The following is a 15,614-nucleotide window of genomic DNA, read 5'->3' as shown; positions in this document are numbered from 1 at the left end:
ATATTCACATTCCTCCAAAGTGAGCATTTAAATTACATTTAAATGTCATGTATGAAGGATCTGAGTGATATTTTGAGTGTGGTACAGTTATAAGTTAATAAGAGACAAAATGCATGTACATGCATGTACATGCATGTATACCATTTAGACTCAACACTATTGTTGTACATATAAAACCAAATTCACTAGGTTGCTTTGAATGAAAATTAGTGGGATAAAAGTGGCTAGGGGACTGTAAATGCATATCTAGATCTCAACCTCATCTACTCTATTATTGGGATTATCACTCGTGGGCACAGATGGGATATTAATATGTTAGGTTAGTGTACACCACAAATTTTTAGATTAAAGGAATTTTGTTGTCCTTTCTCAATATCTTTCTGGTAAATGAAAATCAGGAAGGGATAAGAATGTATCATTGCCAATTGGGATTGTATTTTTGAAGTCAACAGACTAGAACTATTGTACAGGTTAACTATACATGAGAGTGGAAGACCCCTTTATGAGAGGTGTTATTCGTTTGATTAACGCAGTAGAGATTACTTTATTAGTTTTTAAATGATTTGATAGACCAACATTAGTTAATCGCTGCAGCAATATTTCCTAACCCACTGTGTCGACTAAAATCGACAGACAGGGAAGTGCAGAAGGTTTTAGGACTTTCAAAACAACGGTTGTGCTGATATGTTTGTATGACCTTAGACTATGTGCAGACTGATAACATGTCAACGATTCACTGAAAAGGCTTTCTAAAAGGGGCATAGGACAGGAGGCGTTGGGATTTGACTGTAATGATTATATATATATATATATATATATATATATATATATATATACAGTGAGGGAAAAAAGTATTTGATCCCCTGCTGATTTTGTACGTTTGCCCACTGACAAAGAAATGATCAGTCTATAATTTTAATGGTAGATTTATTTGAACAGTGAGAGACAGAATAACAACAAGAAAATCCAGAAAAACGCATGTCAAAAATGTTATAAATTGATTTGCATTTTAATGAGGGAAATATGTATTTGACCCCTCTGCAAAACATGACTTAGTACTTGGTGGCAAAACCCATGTTGGCAATCACAGAGGTCAGACGTTTCTTGTAGTTGGCCAGCAGGTTTGCACACATCTCAGGAGGGATTTTGTCCCACTTCTCTTTGCAGATCTTCTCCAAGTCATTAAGGTTTCGAGGCTGACGTTTGGCAACTCGAACCTTCAGCTCCCTCCACAGATTTTCTATGGGATTAAGGTCTGGAGACTGGCTAGGCCACTCCAGGACCTTAATGTGCTTCTTCTCGAGCCACTCCTTTGTTGCCTTGGCCGTGTGTTTTGGGTCATCGTCATGCTGGAATACCTATCCACGACCCATTTTCAATGCCCTGGCTGAGGGAAGGAGGTTCTCACCCAAGATTTGACGGTACATGGCCCCGTCCATCGTCCCTTTGATGCGGTGAAGTTGTCCTGTCCCCTTAGCAGAAAAACACCCCCAAAGCATAATGTTTCCACCTCCATGTTTGACGGTGGGGATGGTATTCTTGGGGTCATAGGCAGCATTCCTCCTGCTCCAAACATGGCGAGTTGAGTTGATGTCAAAGAGCTCCATTTTGGTCTCAACTGACCACAACACTTTCACCCAGTTGTCCTCTGAATCATTCAGATGTTCATTGGCAAACTTCAGACGGGCATGTATATGTGCTTTCTTGAGCAGGGGGACCTTGCGGGCGCTGCAGGATTTCAGTCCTTCACGGCGTAGTGTGTTACCAATTGTTTTCTTGGTGACTATGGTCCCAGCTGCCTTGAGATCATTGACAAGATCCTCCCGTGTAGTTCTGGGCTGACTCCTCACTGTTCTCATGATCGTTGCAACTCCACGAGGTGAGATCTTGCATGGAGCCCCAGGCCGAGGGAGATTGACAGTTCTTTTGTGTTTCTCCCATTTGCGAATAATCGCACCAACTGTTGTCACCTTCTCACCAAGATGCTTGGCAATGGTCCAAGCCCATTCCAGACTTGTGTAGGTCTACAATTTTGTCCCTGACATCCTTGGAGAGCTCTTTGGTCTTGGCCATGGTGGAGAGTTTGGAATCTGACTGATTGATTGCTTCTGTGGAGAGGTGTCTTTTATATAGGTAACAAACTGAGATTAGGAGCACTCCCTTTAAGAGTGTGCTCCTAATCTCAGCTCATTACCTGTATAAAAGACACCTGGGAGCCAGAAATCTTTCTGATTGAGAGCGGGTCAAATACTTATTTCCCTCATTAAAATGCAAATCAATTTATAACATTTTTGACATGCGTTTTTCTGGATTGTTTTGTTGTTATTCTGTCTCTCACTGTTCAAATAAATCTACCATTAAAATTATAGACTGAACATTTCTTTGTCAGAGGGCAAACGTACAAAATCAGCAGGGGATCAAATACTTTTTTCCCTCACTGTATACACTACATAATATAGTGGGATTTCCCTGGTTTAATAAATAAACAAATAAATAAGCTGATTTCCAAATTTCTGGTATAACCCCGTTGTCTCATGGAAGATTAAAATGACAAGTTAAAAGAGACGAAATAATATTTTTTAGAAATACAGACTCCACACAATCAGGGCCTTGTATTGGATAATTTGAGTGATCTGTAAACATCAGAATTCCTAATACGTTAAAAACTGAACTCTTCATTTTGCGTTGTGTTTGAATGGCTTTCTGCTCTATTGAAATCAGTGTACAGTAAATTACTTGTTGAATATTCACCGTTTTAATAGGCCTAGATCTGGGGCATAAATTAAACATTTAATGATGGGTTTTGCAGTTGTGTGTTCCCAGTGGTCTGTCTCCAGTTCCCAAAGTGGTCGGTGATGATGGCACCCCTCATCCTGAACTTGCTAACATACCTGGCACATTGTGGGCTACATAAGGTTGAAGCACGGCACGTAACATGTATATTGTAATAAGCTAAAGTGAAGTATATTCATCCTGTGTCCTGTAAACAATATCTTCAATCCTCAGAAAAGGGACATGCCCACTTAGTCTAGCATTATTACAGCAAGCTGTGATAACAAATGCGATAGGTTTTGCAGTACAACCCACCCACCCAGTAACCAATGTTTAAGGCTGGAAGAGGATGGTATTTTACACAAATGTTACACAGTCAACTAACTAGTCATCCCAGTAGTTGGGATTTATAGTATGATGTATATAGAATATATATATATATATATATATATATATATATATATATATATATATATATATATATATATAGATATATAAGGTGTCCCAACTGTAACCCATTCCATTCCACATGATAATATTATTGATCAGCGTTTTTTCCAAGGGACTGCATGCGAGAGCTCAAGGCCGTTACTCCCCTTAACATACCTAGATCAGTGGTACACCTGGAGGCGTCTCCTTCGGGGGCTGTGGGCTCCCCTGCGGTGTACTCCTCTGTGGTCATAGACTCCCTCGCACGCTCCCAAGGCCGACAGGACATGATTGGGGTCATCCTCCGCCCCATAAAAGCACAACAAATGTTCCTGGACGTTATCAAGTATGGTCTGCAGTGGATCACTGATTGCTCTCTACAGGACAACATCCTGAGATCTGGGTGTTCTTTGGACAAGCCTGATATTGAATGGACTTATGCTCTGCACCTGTACTATGGCTGGCAAACAACAACAAAGACTGTGTCTTACATATGACTGAAGGGGTTGGGCGCTGCTGGGGGGGTCCCGGCTCAGGAGAGTGGGGCGCTTACCAGGCTGTAGTTTATGTATTGAAAACATTGGATTTGGTGGCACAAGGATTGCCAGCACAGTGCGTGCCGCGGCTGGAGATGCTCTCTTAGTGCAGGTCACTGGGAAAATTGCTCTCTCACACATCGATCTTATGTTCATAACACCAGGACATATCTATTTTGAAAGAACAGGATATGGGGATTATGGGGTTAATCTATGTGCCACCCAAAATTAAATTCTCAAACCTATTACTGTGCCTAACACACCAACTGTAGTGTTGCAGTGCCTAATTAATTCTGTGGAGCCAGTCACTGAGAACACTCACGATTGCCTAGCCAAAATTCACATTTCCTCGAGCTTAAAAGTTTCGGGTCTGAAATTTCACAAACATTATGAACACCCTGATCTGCCCAATGGGCTGAATTGAAATCTATCACTACAGAGTGCAACCTGGTTAAGGGTAGAATTGTTAATATATATAAATATACAGATAAATACTGACGTTTAGGCCCATGGATTGTGTCATCTGTTTGGAGTTGTTTGAATGCAATGAGGTTCTAAAAAAAACAAAACGTTGGAATGCCACTTATCGAGCAAATAGTTTAATTGAATTCTAATTCTGACTGCACTTCTCGCTGTACGTATTACAGATGCCCATGATCTTAGCCAGTGTGCGAGGGGGAAGGTAGAGGAATGATCTCTGTACTTGCAGGCAACGGTGGAGAATAATCTAAGTGTGATATTTGTGCTTGAAAATTTCTTCCTTGACCAGGGATAGGTCCTAGATCTGGCATACCATCTCAAGTTAATGTAATTTGTGCTGATACTACACGTATTTCGGTAGATGCTCTACCTCTTGCACTAATGACCTATCACATGCAGCCTAACAGCAATATGTATCTAACACCGCATGAAATGCTTACGGGTCGACCCATGTCTGTGTCTGTTCCTCATGATGGACTGCCGCTGGAGTAATTGCAGATGAATCAAAAACATATATGAGACCACTAAACTATTATGTATGAAGCTATCTGTTCGCAGGAAAAGAGCTGGGTGCATTGTTATGGGTGAGGCGTCACCGCCTCACCGGGGGGAGGTGTTCACCCGGAGGTAGGAGACCCGGAGCAGCGAGAGAATGCTGACAAGGCAGCAGCGGACTACAAGAACATGCGACCCCCGGAGGATGCTCCTCCAATGACGAGATGGTGGGGAACACGTGAAGGTCCGGTACGAAGCTGCTGTGTACGAAGCTGCCGTCAACGGGGGGTCGGCTATCATAGAACTCTCAAGTCAGTGGCAGACAGGATGAGAAGATGTGAAGATCCATACCCTGGGTGTACGTGCTAGCCTAACCTCTCCCCAAAGGGTGGCTCTCTACAGTACGTAAAGTGCTTGAGCCGAAGACAACCAGCATACAGAGAGATACTGCCAACAGAGACTGTCAAGCTGTATTATTATAAAATGTTATAAAATGTATGTGATATGACGCACTCAGGCACGAGAAAAGTATAATGGTGCTGTCGAGCACACAGTGCTGGCAGGGTGGGAATTTTTCCTCATAGGAGGTTTTTTCGCCGACCCCTGACTGCGCAGGATTTGTTTTTTTTGGGTTTGTTTTTTGGGGGAAGCAAGACTCTGCAGGTCACGACAAATACAAAACTGTGGGCTGACAGGCCTAGCTGAGAAAAATAGGGACGTGTCGATCCAAGTAGTTACTGTAGTAACTAGCGACGGCAGTAGTAGTAGTAATGAATGATTAGGGGAACTCAGTTAATCACACTTATAATCGATGTAGGCAAACAAACGTATTATCAAGGCAGTTAGATTCGAAATAAGATATATATATAGTTGAAAGGAGAAGTAAGTTAAGGGTTAAGAGTTATGGCTAGGTACATCTACACATGTCCGGCACAAAGTGGATGTAGGGGGGTCCTAAGGCCCATTCTCCAGCTGCCAATCTACTATGAGACCCCGGGGCGCACAACGCTAGCACGTCTCCCACCAGGTCTACAAAACCTCCTCAGCTCCTATTCGGATCAGTGTTGCGTAGAAGTGGTTAATGTAAGGGACCCATTTGAGTACGGGGACGGGTGCATTATGGCTCCGTTAGAGTAATCCTCCGACATCTAGCGGGCAGGGCCATGGCAGAACCAGTTCCTCCACAGGTATACCCGCTTAATTAAGGTATTGTATGAGGCTTTATAGCCTCAGAGGGGGGAAATGTTGTGGATAAAAATGACATGAAATAAACATGAGGGAGACCTAGTATCCAATAAAGGGGAGAAGAAGAAAAGACGGGCACCAAGACACACAGAAGCAGTGTGAGGCGGATATTGACTGATATTGAATATTGAATTGGATTCACACTTTAAAGATCTTAGATCTTTAAGAGTAATACACTATGGTTTATTAGTCAAAAAGTCAAAAAGAAGTATACGAGCTGAGGAGTGCTAACACACACACACACACACACACACACACTCTCGTACAGTCAAGGGCGGGCAAGTAGACATACACACACACTCCCTTTTTCTCACACATACTACAATAACTTTATAAGAATAATAAAAAGGAATATTAAGATATTATAAGGGTAATATCTTATAATAATAATATATATACTCTTTATAAAAAACAGAATAATAGGATATATGGGACAGTAGAAGGGTAATATAATGATATTATGAAGTAGGAAGTACAGTAAACCGTGTTTTCAAGCAGTATAACTATATATAAAATAGAGATATAGAGCTAATATGAAAATAAATAATAAACTAGAAATGCAGGCTCGCAAGGAAGGCCTTAATTTTAAGAAAGAACCATGAGAAGCCATTTATAAGGGTGGCTGAGTCAAGCTGCCCCCCCCTGCCCCCCGCGAGATAACAGTAAGACCAAGGTCACTCTAGATTGTTTTGTCTCTCCACTTTTGATTTTACGGGTAATTCAAATCCCTTGGTTTTGATTCTCTGGGTTACTAAAATCCCTTAGTTTTGAGTCTCTGGGTTATTGAAATCCCGTGGTTTTGACTTTCTGGGTTATTAGAAATCCCTTGCTTCTGATTTTATGTGTAATTTGAAACCCCTGGTTTTGATTCTATGTGTAAGTGGAATAGCCCTTTTCTGGAACATAAGAGTAAGGTAGATGAGCTCTTTTTAACCCTATTGGTAGTGAGATCATAGTCTTCTTGAAACATATGGGTTATTTACTGTGTAAGTACAGTATAAATACTGGAGCTTAAGCTCAGGGTATCAGATCACTTCTGAGAATTCTCATCGGTGTGGATCTCGTGTGGTGGAACGGAACAATAAAGCTGGACCCTTGCTTCTTCTCACTCACGGCTGGTGTTTTTTTCTATCTCCAACTGGGCTCAGAGGTAGATGTGAGTATTGGCTTCTAAGTTGAATTTTAAATGTTTTTGGGTAATAGGCTAAATTTGAGCCAACATTCCCCAAAGACAAATTGGTAAGATTTTGGGCATTTCACCTTCTACAGTGCACAATATAATTAAAAGAGTCAAGGAATCTGGTCAAATCTCGGTGCGCAAAGTGTAAGGCCGAAAACTACTTCTGAATGTGTGTGATCTCTGATCCCTTAGACATCACTGTCTAAAAACCATCATGAATCTATAATGGATATCCTGACATGGGCTCGGGAATACTTTGGTAAACCTTTGTCAGTCAACACCATTCGCCACTGCATCCACAGATGCAAGTTAAGGCTTTACTATGCAAAGCAGAAGCCATACATCAACACTGTCAAGAAGTGCCGCTGACTTCTCTGGACTCTGTCTATTCTGAGATGGACAGTACCATAGTGGAATCGTGTTTCGTGGTCCGACGAGTCAACATTTTAAAACAGCCGTCGTGTTTGCCAGGCCAAAGAGGAAAAGGACCATCCAAGCTGTTATAAGCATCAGGTCCAACAGCCAGCGTCTGTCATGTTATTGGGGTGTGTCAGTGCCCATGGCATGGGTAACTTGCATATCTGTTTGGGCACCATTAATGCAGAAAGATATGTACACATTTTGGAGAAACATATGCTGCCATCCAGAGCAGGACAACACCAAACTACATTCTGCCCAGATTACAAACGTATGGTTGCGTAAGCAGAGTGCAGGTGCTAGCATGGCCTGCCTGCAGTCCTGTCTCCGACTGAGAATATGTGGCACATTATGAAGCGCAAAATAAGGCAACAGAGGCCCCATACAGTTGCGTAGCTGAAGAAATGCATAATGGATGAATGGGGGAAAATCCGCTTGCTAAACTTAACCAACTGGTGTCTTCAGTGCCCAAACGCTTAATGAGTGTTATTAAAAGAAAAGGTGATGTTACACAGTGGTAAACCATCGACTGTCTCAACTTTTTTGGAGTGTGTTGCAGTCATCAGTTTTGAAATAAGTGTATATTTTCAAAAATAAATAAAAAATAATAATAAAATAATGTGTTTTCAATATACTACAGGGTGAATAGAATTTTCAAATTTTTGCTTGTTTTTTTGCATGTTCCATACTGTCCCAACTTTTTCGGAATTGGGGTTGTACATATGTCACCTTGAAGTAATCTAAAGGTAATCAGATTACATTACTTTCATATTGTGATACTTGGATCATGTTACTGATTACGATTTTTTTTTTTTTTTTTTTTTTAACTGTAACGGAATACATTTTTAAAGTTACCCTCCCAACCCTGACACAACCAGACATGGAACAGGTCGGCCAAGGAAAACAAGCAGTTGATACAATACATATTACAATTAAGCTTCAATATTGTTTTTAATATTGTTATTCATGTTCCAGTATCAAACAATGAAATTTCCATTTTAAACACTATGAACAAAAAAAACCATGAAAGCACCTCAAAAATTCAAACACCACTGACAAAAAGAACCAATTAAGAATTTAATTTAAGAACTTTAAACCAAATTGTACAATCTTACAAACAAATTAAATTTAAGAGCTTAAGTGTTGAATATAATCTAAAAAGATATAATTTTTTTTAAAAAAAGGATGCATAATATACATAAGTACACCTCATGGAAATAGTTTTTTTTGTGTGTCATATTTGGACAAGCAAACATTGGATCATCTTTGAAACAGTGCCTATTAATAAAAGGTGATACATAAAATTGACATTTTGTAGAAATTTTAACAATTTAATTAAATTAACAAAAAACAGATCAGTCACATGGAAAAAGTAAGTACATCCCTACATTTATCACACCTTCAAATCCATAAAATTTGAATCAGGTGTTCAAGATTGTGCCAGTGATTAGAATCTGCTTAGGGAGTGCAAGTGGAACCCATCTTATTTATACCCCTCTCATATCTAGTGTCTGGTGTTCCCTTTTTTATTGAGGTGTGTGGTGTCATCATGCCAAGATCTAAAAGGTTCTGTAAGGCCTTCAGAAAAAAAGTTGTGGATGCCTATGAGCCTGGCAAGAGATTTAAAAGGATCTCCAAATTATTTGGAATACATAAGTCCACTATAGGGAAAATAACCTACAAATGGCACAGATTTCAAATGACTGCCAATTTGTCCAGGATTGGCTGTCCCAGCAAATTCAGCCCAAGAGCAGACTGTCTGATGTAAAAAGAAGTCTCAGAGAACCACAAAATTTCATCACAGGATCTGCTAGTAAGTCTTGAACTGACAGCGTCAAAGAGGTTGCACAAATTTGACCTGCATGGGAGGCATGCCAGGAAAAGCCTTTGCTGTCTAAAAAGAACATTAGAACAAGACTACAGTTTGCCAATGATCATATAGGCAAAGACCAGGCCTTTTGGAATAATGTGCTCTGGACAGACGAATCAAAGATAGAGTTGTTTGGCCACAGAAACAGCAGACATGTTTGGCGGTGATCAAAGACAGCTTTCACTGATTCAAGTATGAATTCTGCATCATATCAAAGAGTGCTTGAAGATAACGTGAAGCCATCTGGCCGAAAGTTGATGTTGAACCAAAAGTCAACCTTTCAACAGGAAAATGATCCTAAGCACACTAGCAAATCAACCAAGGAATGACTCAAAAAGAACAAATGGAGGGTTATGGAATGGCCTAGTCAAAGATTTGAATCCCATTTAAATGTTGTGGGTGGATTTGAAACAGGCAGTACATGCAAGAAAACCCTCAAACAGCTTGCAACTGAAAGAATATTGCATGGAGGTGGTCAAAAATTCCACCAAGCCGATGCCAGGTACTGGTGGACAATTATGCATAAATGCCTGCAAGGAGTTATTTCTACTAAAAGGGGCAATACTAGCTTCTGAGGCCAAGGGTGTACTTTTTCCACAGAAGAATATCATATCTATTGATATTTCTTTTGATTAAATGATTGAAAAAGCTAAATTTCCTTGTGGTTTTGTTCAAGTACATCAATTTTATTAATAGGCACCGTTTCAAAGGTGACCAAATGTTTGAAATGTGTATAAAAAAAAATAATTTTTTTTTTTTTTAAAAAAGGCAACATTTTCCATAAGGTCTACTTACTTTTTTACATGACTGGTTATAAATACAACTCTTAAATAATGGGATCTATGACGCCTCTCTGTAATACATCAGATTCAGATACAGGCCCATCAGGCTGGAGATAAACTTGAGAAGATCTGGTGAGAGACTGCAGGGAGAAAAGAAGACTGTGTTGTATTAAAGTGTGGTAATATTTAGTATAAAGTAGTATAAGACTTATAAAATGTTTATGGCTTTCCAAATAATGGTGGGAAGTTTGATTAATTACTTTGATTTTGTTAATCCATTTGTCCAGTGACAATTTCTGTAGATTACATCTTTAAACTAGATAGGTAAAGTTCATCACACCAAACTTTGATTTTGGCTTGAGAAAGCAAGTCTGTAAGATAGAGTGCCAATTGTTATATAGTTGATTAGGTATAGATAGATAGACAGAGACTGAATACTTGTAGAGTTAATTAGATAAATAGGACTACATCAGATATTTAAGATTATTCTAGTCATCGATCATGAAAGAGTTTGTTAAGATGTCACTGCAGCAGTAAAATAATAGGTCGCACACACAGAGTTAAGCCATCAGAGCCTTCAGGATAATTAATTTTATTTAAAATTAGTATTTACTATTTGTATTCTATATTATTTAAAATTGTAACAGATGTATAACCAGAATCCCTCCCTCAGGATTATACATTTCCTATAATAAATTATACATTTATATTATTTTCCCTCCCTTGCATTAAAAAAAAGAATCTCTGGTTCTTGCTGCTCAAATACAATGCGACAGCTAGTAGTCAGGGTTCCATTTGCATTACAAATTTCCTTTAATTTTTTTTTTTTTAAAGAATATTCTTCAAAAGTGTTCTAATTTTTAAAGAAAAAACTGAAAAGTAACATTTTATTCAAATAAAAAAGTAATGGAAAATTGTGCACTCAAGATATTGTATTTTATAACAGAACAACTCATCCCATGTAACACTGCAAATGATACAAAGGTGGGCGGTCTGAATATTCCAACTGCGGTGGAGTTTTCCCTGCATGGGTCCAGGAAACAACTTTCATTTGACCAATTAGTGCAAACAACAACAACAACAAAAAAAAACCTGCCCAGATAGCAAAATTTGTCTGGCCCACTTGTGGGCCACATACTTGCTTTAGTTCCGGCCCAGTATATGACTGGGTCCCCAGCCCAAAACTGGCCCACACACTGAAAACTGACAATTTCCCCCGGCCCAGCCACTGTAAAGTGACATTATTTATGTGGCCCGGGGCTGGCCCAGACACCGTAAGACAGATCTGGCTGAGAGCAGGGAATTTTAGCAGGGAAACACAAATTCAAATAGTTAATAAGATTAAGGGCTTTTATTAAACATTAACAAATACACTACAATATGAACACTTTTAAAAACAACAAATGATTGAATATGAATTTATACAATGAATATTAACAACTATATTTACATTTTGTAAATTACATACACAGAACATACAGTTGGGGTCTGAAGTTTACATACCCCTTGCAAAATCTAATATCTTAACAAAATAAGATTGATCATAAAAATCTATTTTATTTAGTCTCGTCCTGAATAAGCTATTTCACATAACATGTTTACATATAGTCCACAAAATAATAGCTGAATTTATATAAAAAAAATTTAAAAAAAAAAAAACCCTTGTTCAAAAGTTTACATATGCTCGATTCTTAATACTGTGTGTTGTTACCTGGGTGATCCAAGACTGTTTATGTTTTGGCAATCACCCCCGTAAATAAGCACCAACCAGTTTACCTGAAACTGATTTTTTTTAAAAAACAACAACAACAAAAATATATATATATATATATATAATATAAAAATAAATTATTAAGCATGTATTGCCTTATCAACTGTGTCGGTGCTTCTCACTACTCCTGCAGTTACCCTGCCCTGTGTGTTTTCCACCTCTACCAAAGATTAGGTCATAACTGTTCCTTCATATGAAAGTGGTGCTGAATGTTGTGCTTTGAATTAGAGTATCATTGAGAGAAAAAAGAAAAAAATTTCAGTAGCTGTGTAATTGTGCAAGCAATTGTTAACAAAAAAAAAAAAATTCTTACCAGTTTTTGCTTGTAATCTGGGCTCAGTTGCATCCTTTGCTCAAGACTACACAGTTGATGAAGGTCTTGAAGGTTTACTGCCTAGTAAACCTTCCACAATATCCAAAAGCTGCACCTGGACCTCCTGTAGTTGAAGCAATCTCAGTGGTTTGTTGGTCCAGCACCAGCTCCAATTTAGTCAACACCTAAATGTGACTGAGTGACTGAGGAAGCAGCACCCTTCGAGCTAACGCTATTACATTAATTTCTTCTAATCTCTATACTTTAAAATTATTTACCTTACGTTATATAAATATAACTGACACTACTTTAGATAAAACAATCATAACGTTGCGCTGTCGCTAAATTTGATCTGGTTTTTTTTTAAATTTTTTTTTTAACATCCGCGACTAGCTTGTAGCCCGTAGCCCGCTAGCATCACCTACCGCTAGCCTTGTTTACGTTTCACATTTCTCACTTACCGCTGTTCTGTTTAAAAAAAAACAAAACAAACATGTCTGCTGTCTCTCCGGTTTTGAGTGCAGATGAGGACTCGCTCGAGCTTCACATGGTGCGGCTGGAACTGGAGGATGTGGAGAAGCAGATCCGCGGCCTACTCGACAAGCAGGCCCAGCTGCTGGAGCGACAAACTGCGCTGGAAACATCTTGTGCCTCTGCCCACATATCCAAGGTAAGCACACAGCGTGGTATTTCCACTCCCAGCCCCTCTACGCCGTGTGTTTCTCTGTGCAGGGACCGTGCACCTAGGACTTTCCCAGCCGTGGTCTCCGTCACGCCGGCGCCAACACACCTCGGGCCTTGGGTGAACCAGCGGCGGAAGGCGCGGGCTGGACCCTCTCCACCTCCGGTGTTCGAGATTCCAACCAGGAACCGCTTCGCCCCTCTCCGCCAGACCAGACCCAACGCTGTGATCGTCGGGGACTCCATTGTGCGGAACGTCCGTGTAGCCTCATCTAAAAGGTAAGGTGCGCACACACTGTTTTTCTGGTGCTTGTGTCCTTGATGTCGCTGCGCAGGTATCCGGGATCCTGAAGAAGGACGAGCGCATTGGAGCGGTTGTGCTGCACGCGGGGACGAACGACACCAGGCTGCAGCAGACGGAGGTTCTGAAGAGGGACTTCTCCAGCCTGATCGAGACGGTACGAGGCAGATCACCCACCGCGAAGATCATCGTCTCTGGACCTCTTCCCACATACAGACGTGGAGCAGAAAAGCTCAGTAGACTTCTAGCATTAAATGATTGGTTAGTCTCTTGGTGTAATGAGCAGAATCTGGTGTTTGTCAATAACTGGAATCTGTTCTGGGAGCGTCCTAGGTTGTTTCGTCCTGATGGCCTGCACCCCAGCAGCCTTGGAGCGGAACTGCTATCAGACAACATTTCCAAGGCGCTACACTCCAAGTGACTGCCTAGCGTAAGTACATCTTCCAATAATAACAACATTCAGTATAATCAATGTTCAATTAAAAATCCGGCACCGGTAGTACATACTATAGAGACTGTGTCTGTTCCCCGAGCTATACAAATATATAGAAAATCTCGGAAAGTCTATCTTCATAACCTAATTAACATAAAATTAAATCATATTGAATGCACAGCCAGCACTTTTGATCTGAAGCTAGGACTATTAAACATTAGATCTCTTGCGTCTAAGGCTCTTATTGTTAACGACATCATTACTGATCAGGAATGTAATTTAATGTGTTTAACAGAAACTTGATTTAAACCAAACGAGTACATAGCATTAAATGAAGCCAGTCCTCCTGGATGCAGTTATGTACATCAGCCTCGTTCAACTGGTAGAGGAGGAGATGTTGGTCTCATCCATAGTAAAAATCTAGTCGTCACACAAAAACCTAAGCATAAATTTAATTCTTTTGAAATTCTTTATACCAGTATAAGTTATGTAGCCACAAAAAATAAGTCAATTCTTCTAATTATTATTTACAGACCCCCAGGGCCATATACTGAATTTCTTAGTGAATTTGCAGACTTTGTCTCAAACCTGGTTGTGTCTGTAGATAAAGCATTAATCGTCGGAGACTTTAATATTCATTTTGATAACCTGGAAGACCCTCTAAGATTAGCGGTTGTGTCCATCTTAGATTCAGTAGGGATTAATCAGAATGTAATCGGGCCTACTCATAATGGTGGTCACACTCTTGACCTCATACTAACATACGGACTAAGTATAGAAAATATTATCATTCTTCCGCAGTCTGAAGTTGTCTCAGACCATTATCTTATCTCGTTCATAATACGAATTGATCATAATATTTCCACCTCGCCTCGCTACCGCGTAAAACGTACCTACACATCAGCTACTGCACCGAGCTTCATAAATAACCTCGCAGAAACGTCAATTAGATTTGGATCACCGTCAGATCACATAGAACTCGATCAGGCGACTGAAAGTTGGAGTCAACACTCCGCTACACGCTAGATAGAGTGGCTCCACTCAAAAGGAAAATAATTAGAGAAAAAAAAATTAGCACCCTGGTATAACGATCAAACGCGAACCTTAAAACAGACAACTCGACAATTAGAACGTAAATGGCGTCAAACCAAACTGGTGATATTTCAAACAGCATGGAAGGAGAGCCTACTGAAATATAGGAAATCTCTTGGCGATGCTAGAAAAATCTATTTCTCCACCTTAATAGGAGACAACAAAAACAATTCTGGATTCCTTTTCAACACAGTAGCAAAATTAACTAGGAATAAAACCACTACAGAGAGAAACACTCAATCATTACATAGCAGTGAAGATTTCATGAAATTTTTCATCGATAAGGTTGAAAATATTAGACGTGAAATACAGGCCATTAAATTAAAACCGGACAGTACTGTAACAAACCCATTACATGACAATGTAGCAATATCAGATCAATGTTTAGAGTATTTTGCTTCGCTTAGAGAGACCGAACTAGCTACATTAATCTCTTCAGCCAATTCATCAACTTGCATACTAGATCCCGTACCTACATGTTTGTTTAAACAGATTTGTCCAGGAGTAATTGAACCACTTCTAAATATAATCAATTCTTCCCTAAGCACTGGCTATGTACCTAAATCACTTAAATTAGCAGTTATTAAACCCTTGATTAAAAAACCTGATCTTGACCCGTCTCAATTGTCCAGCTATAGACCAATATCAAATCTCCCCTTCATCTCTAAGATTTTAGAAAAGGTTGTAGCAAAGCAGTTATGCTCGTACTTAGATAGGAATAACATTCATGAAATGTATCAGTCAGGGTTTAGACCTCATCATAGCACAGAGACAGCATTAGTTAAAGTAGTAAATGACCTTCTACTGACCTACGATC

This window comes from Ictalurus furcatus, chromosome 4 (assembly GCF_023375685.1).
Source record: "Ictalurus furcatus strain D&B chromosome 4, Billie_1.0, whole genome shotgun sequence".
NCBI classification, from domain to species: domain Eukaryota; kingdom Metazoa; phylum Chordata; class Actinopteri; order Siluriformes; family Ictaluridae; genus Ictalurus; species Ictalurus furcatus.
This window is presented reverse-complemented; position numbering follows the sequence as displayed.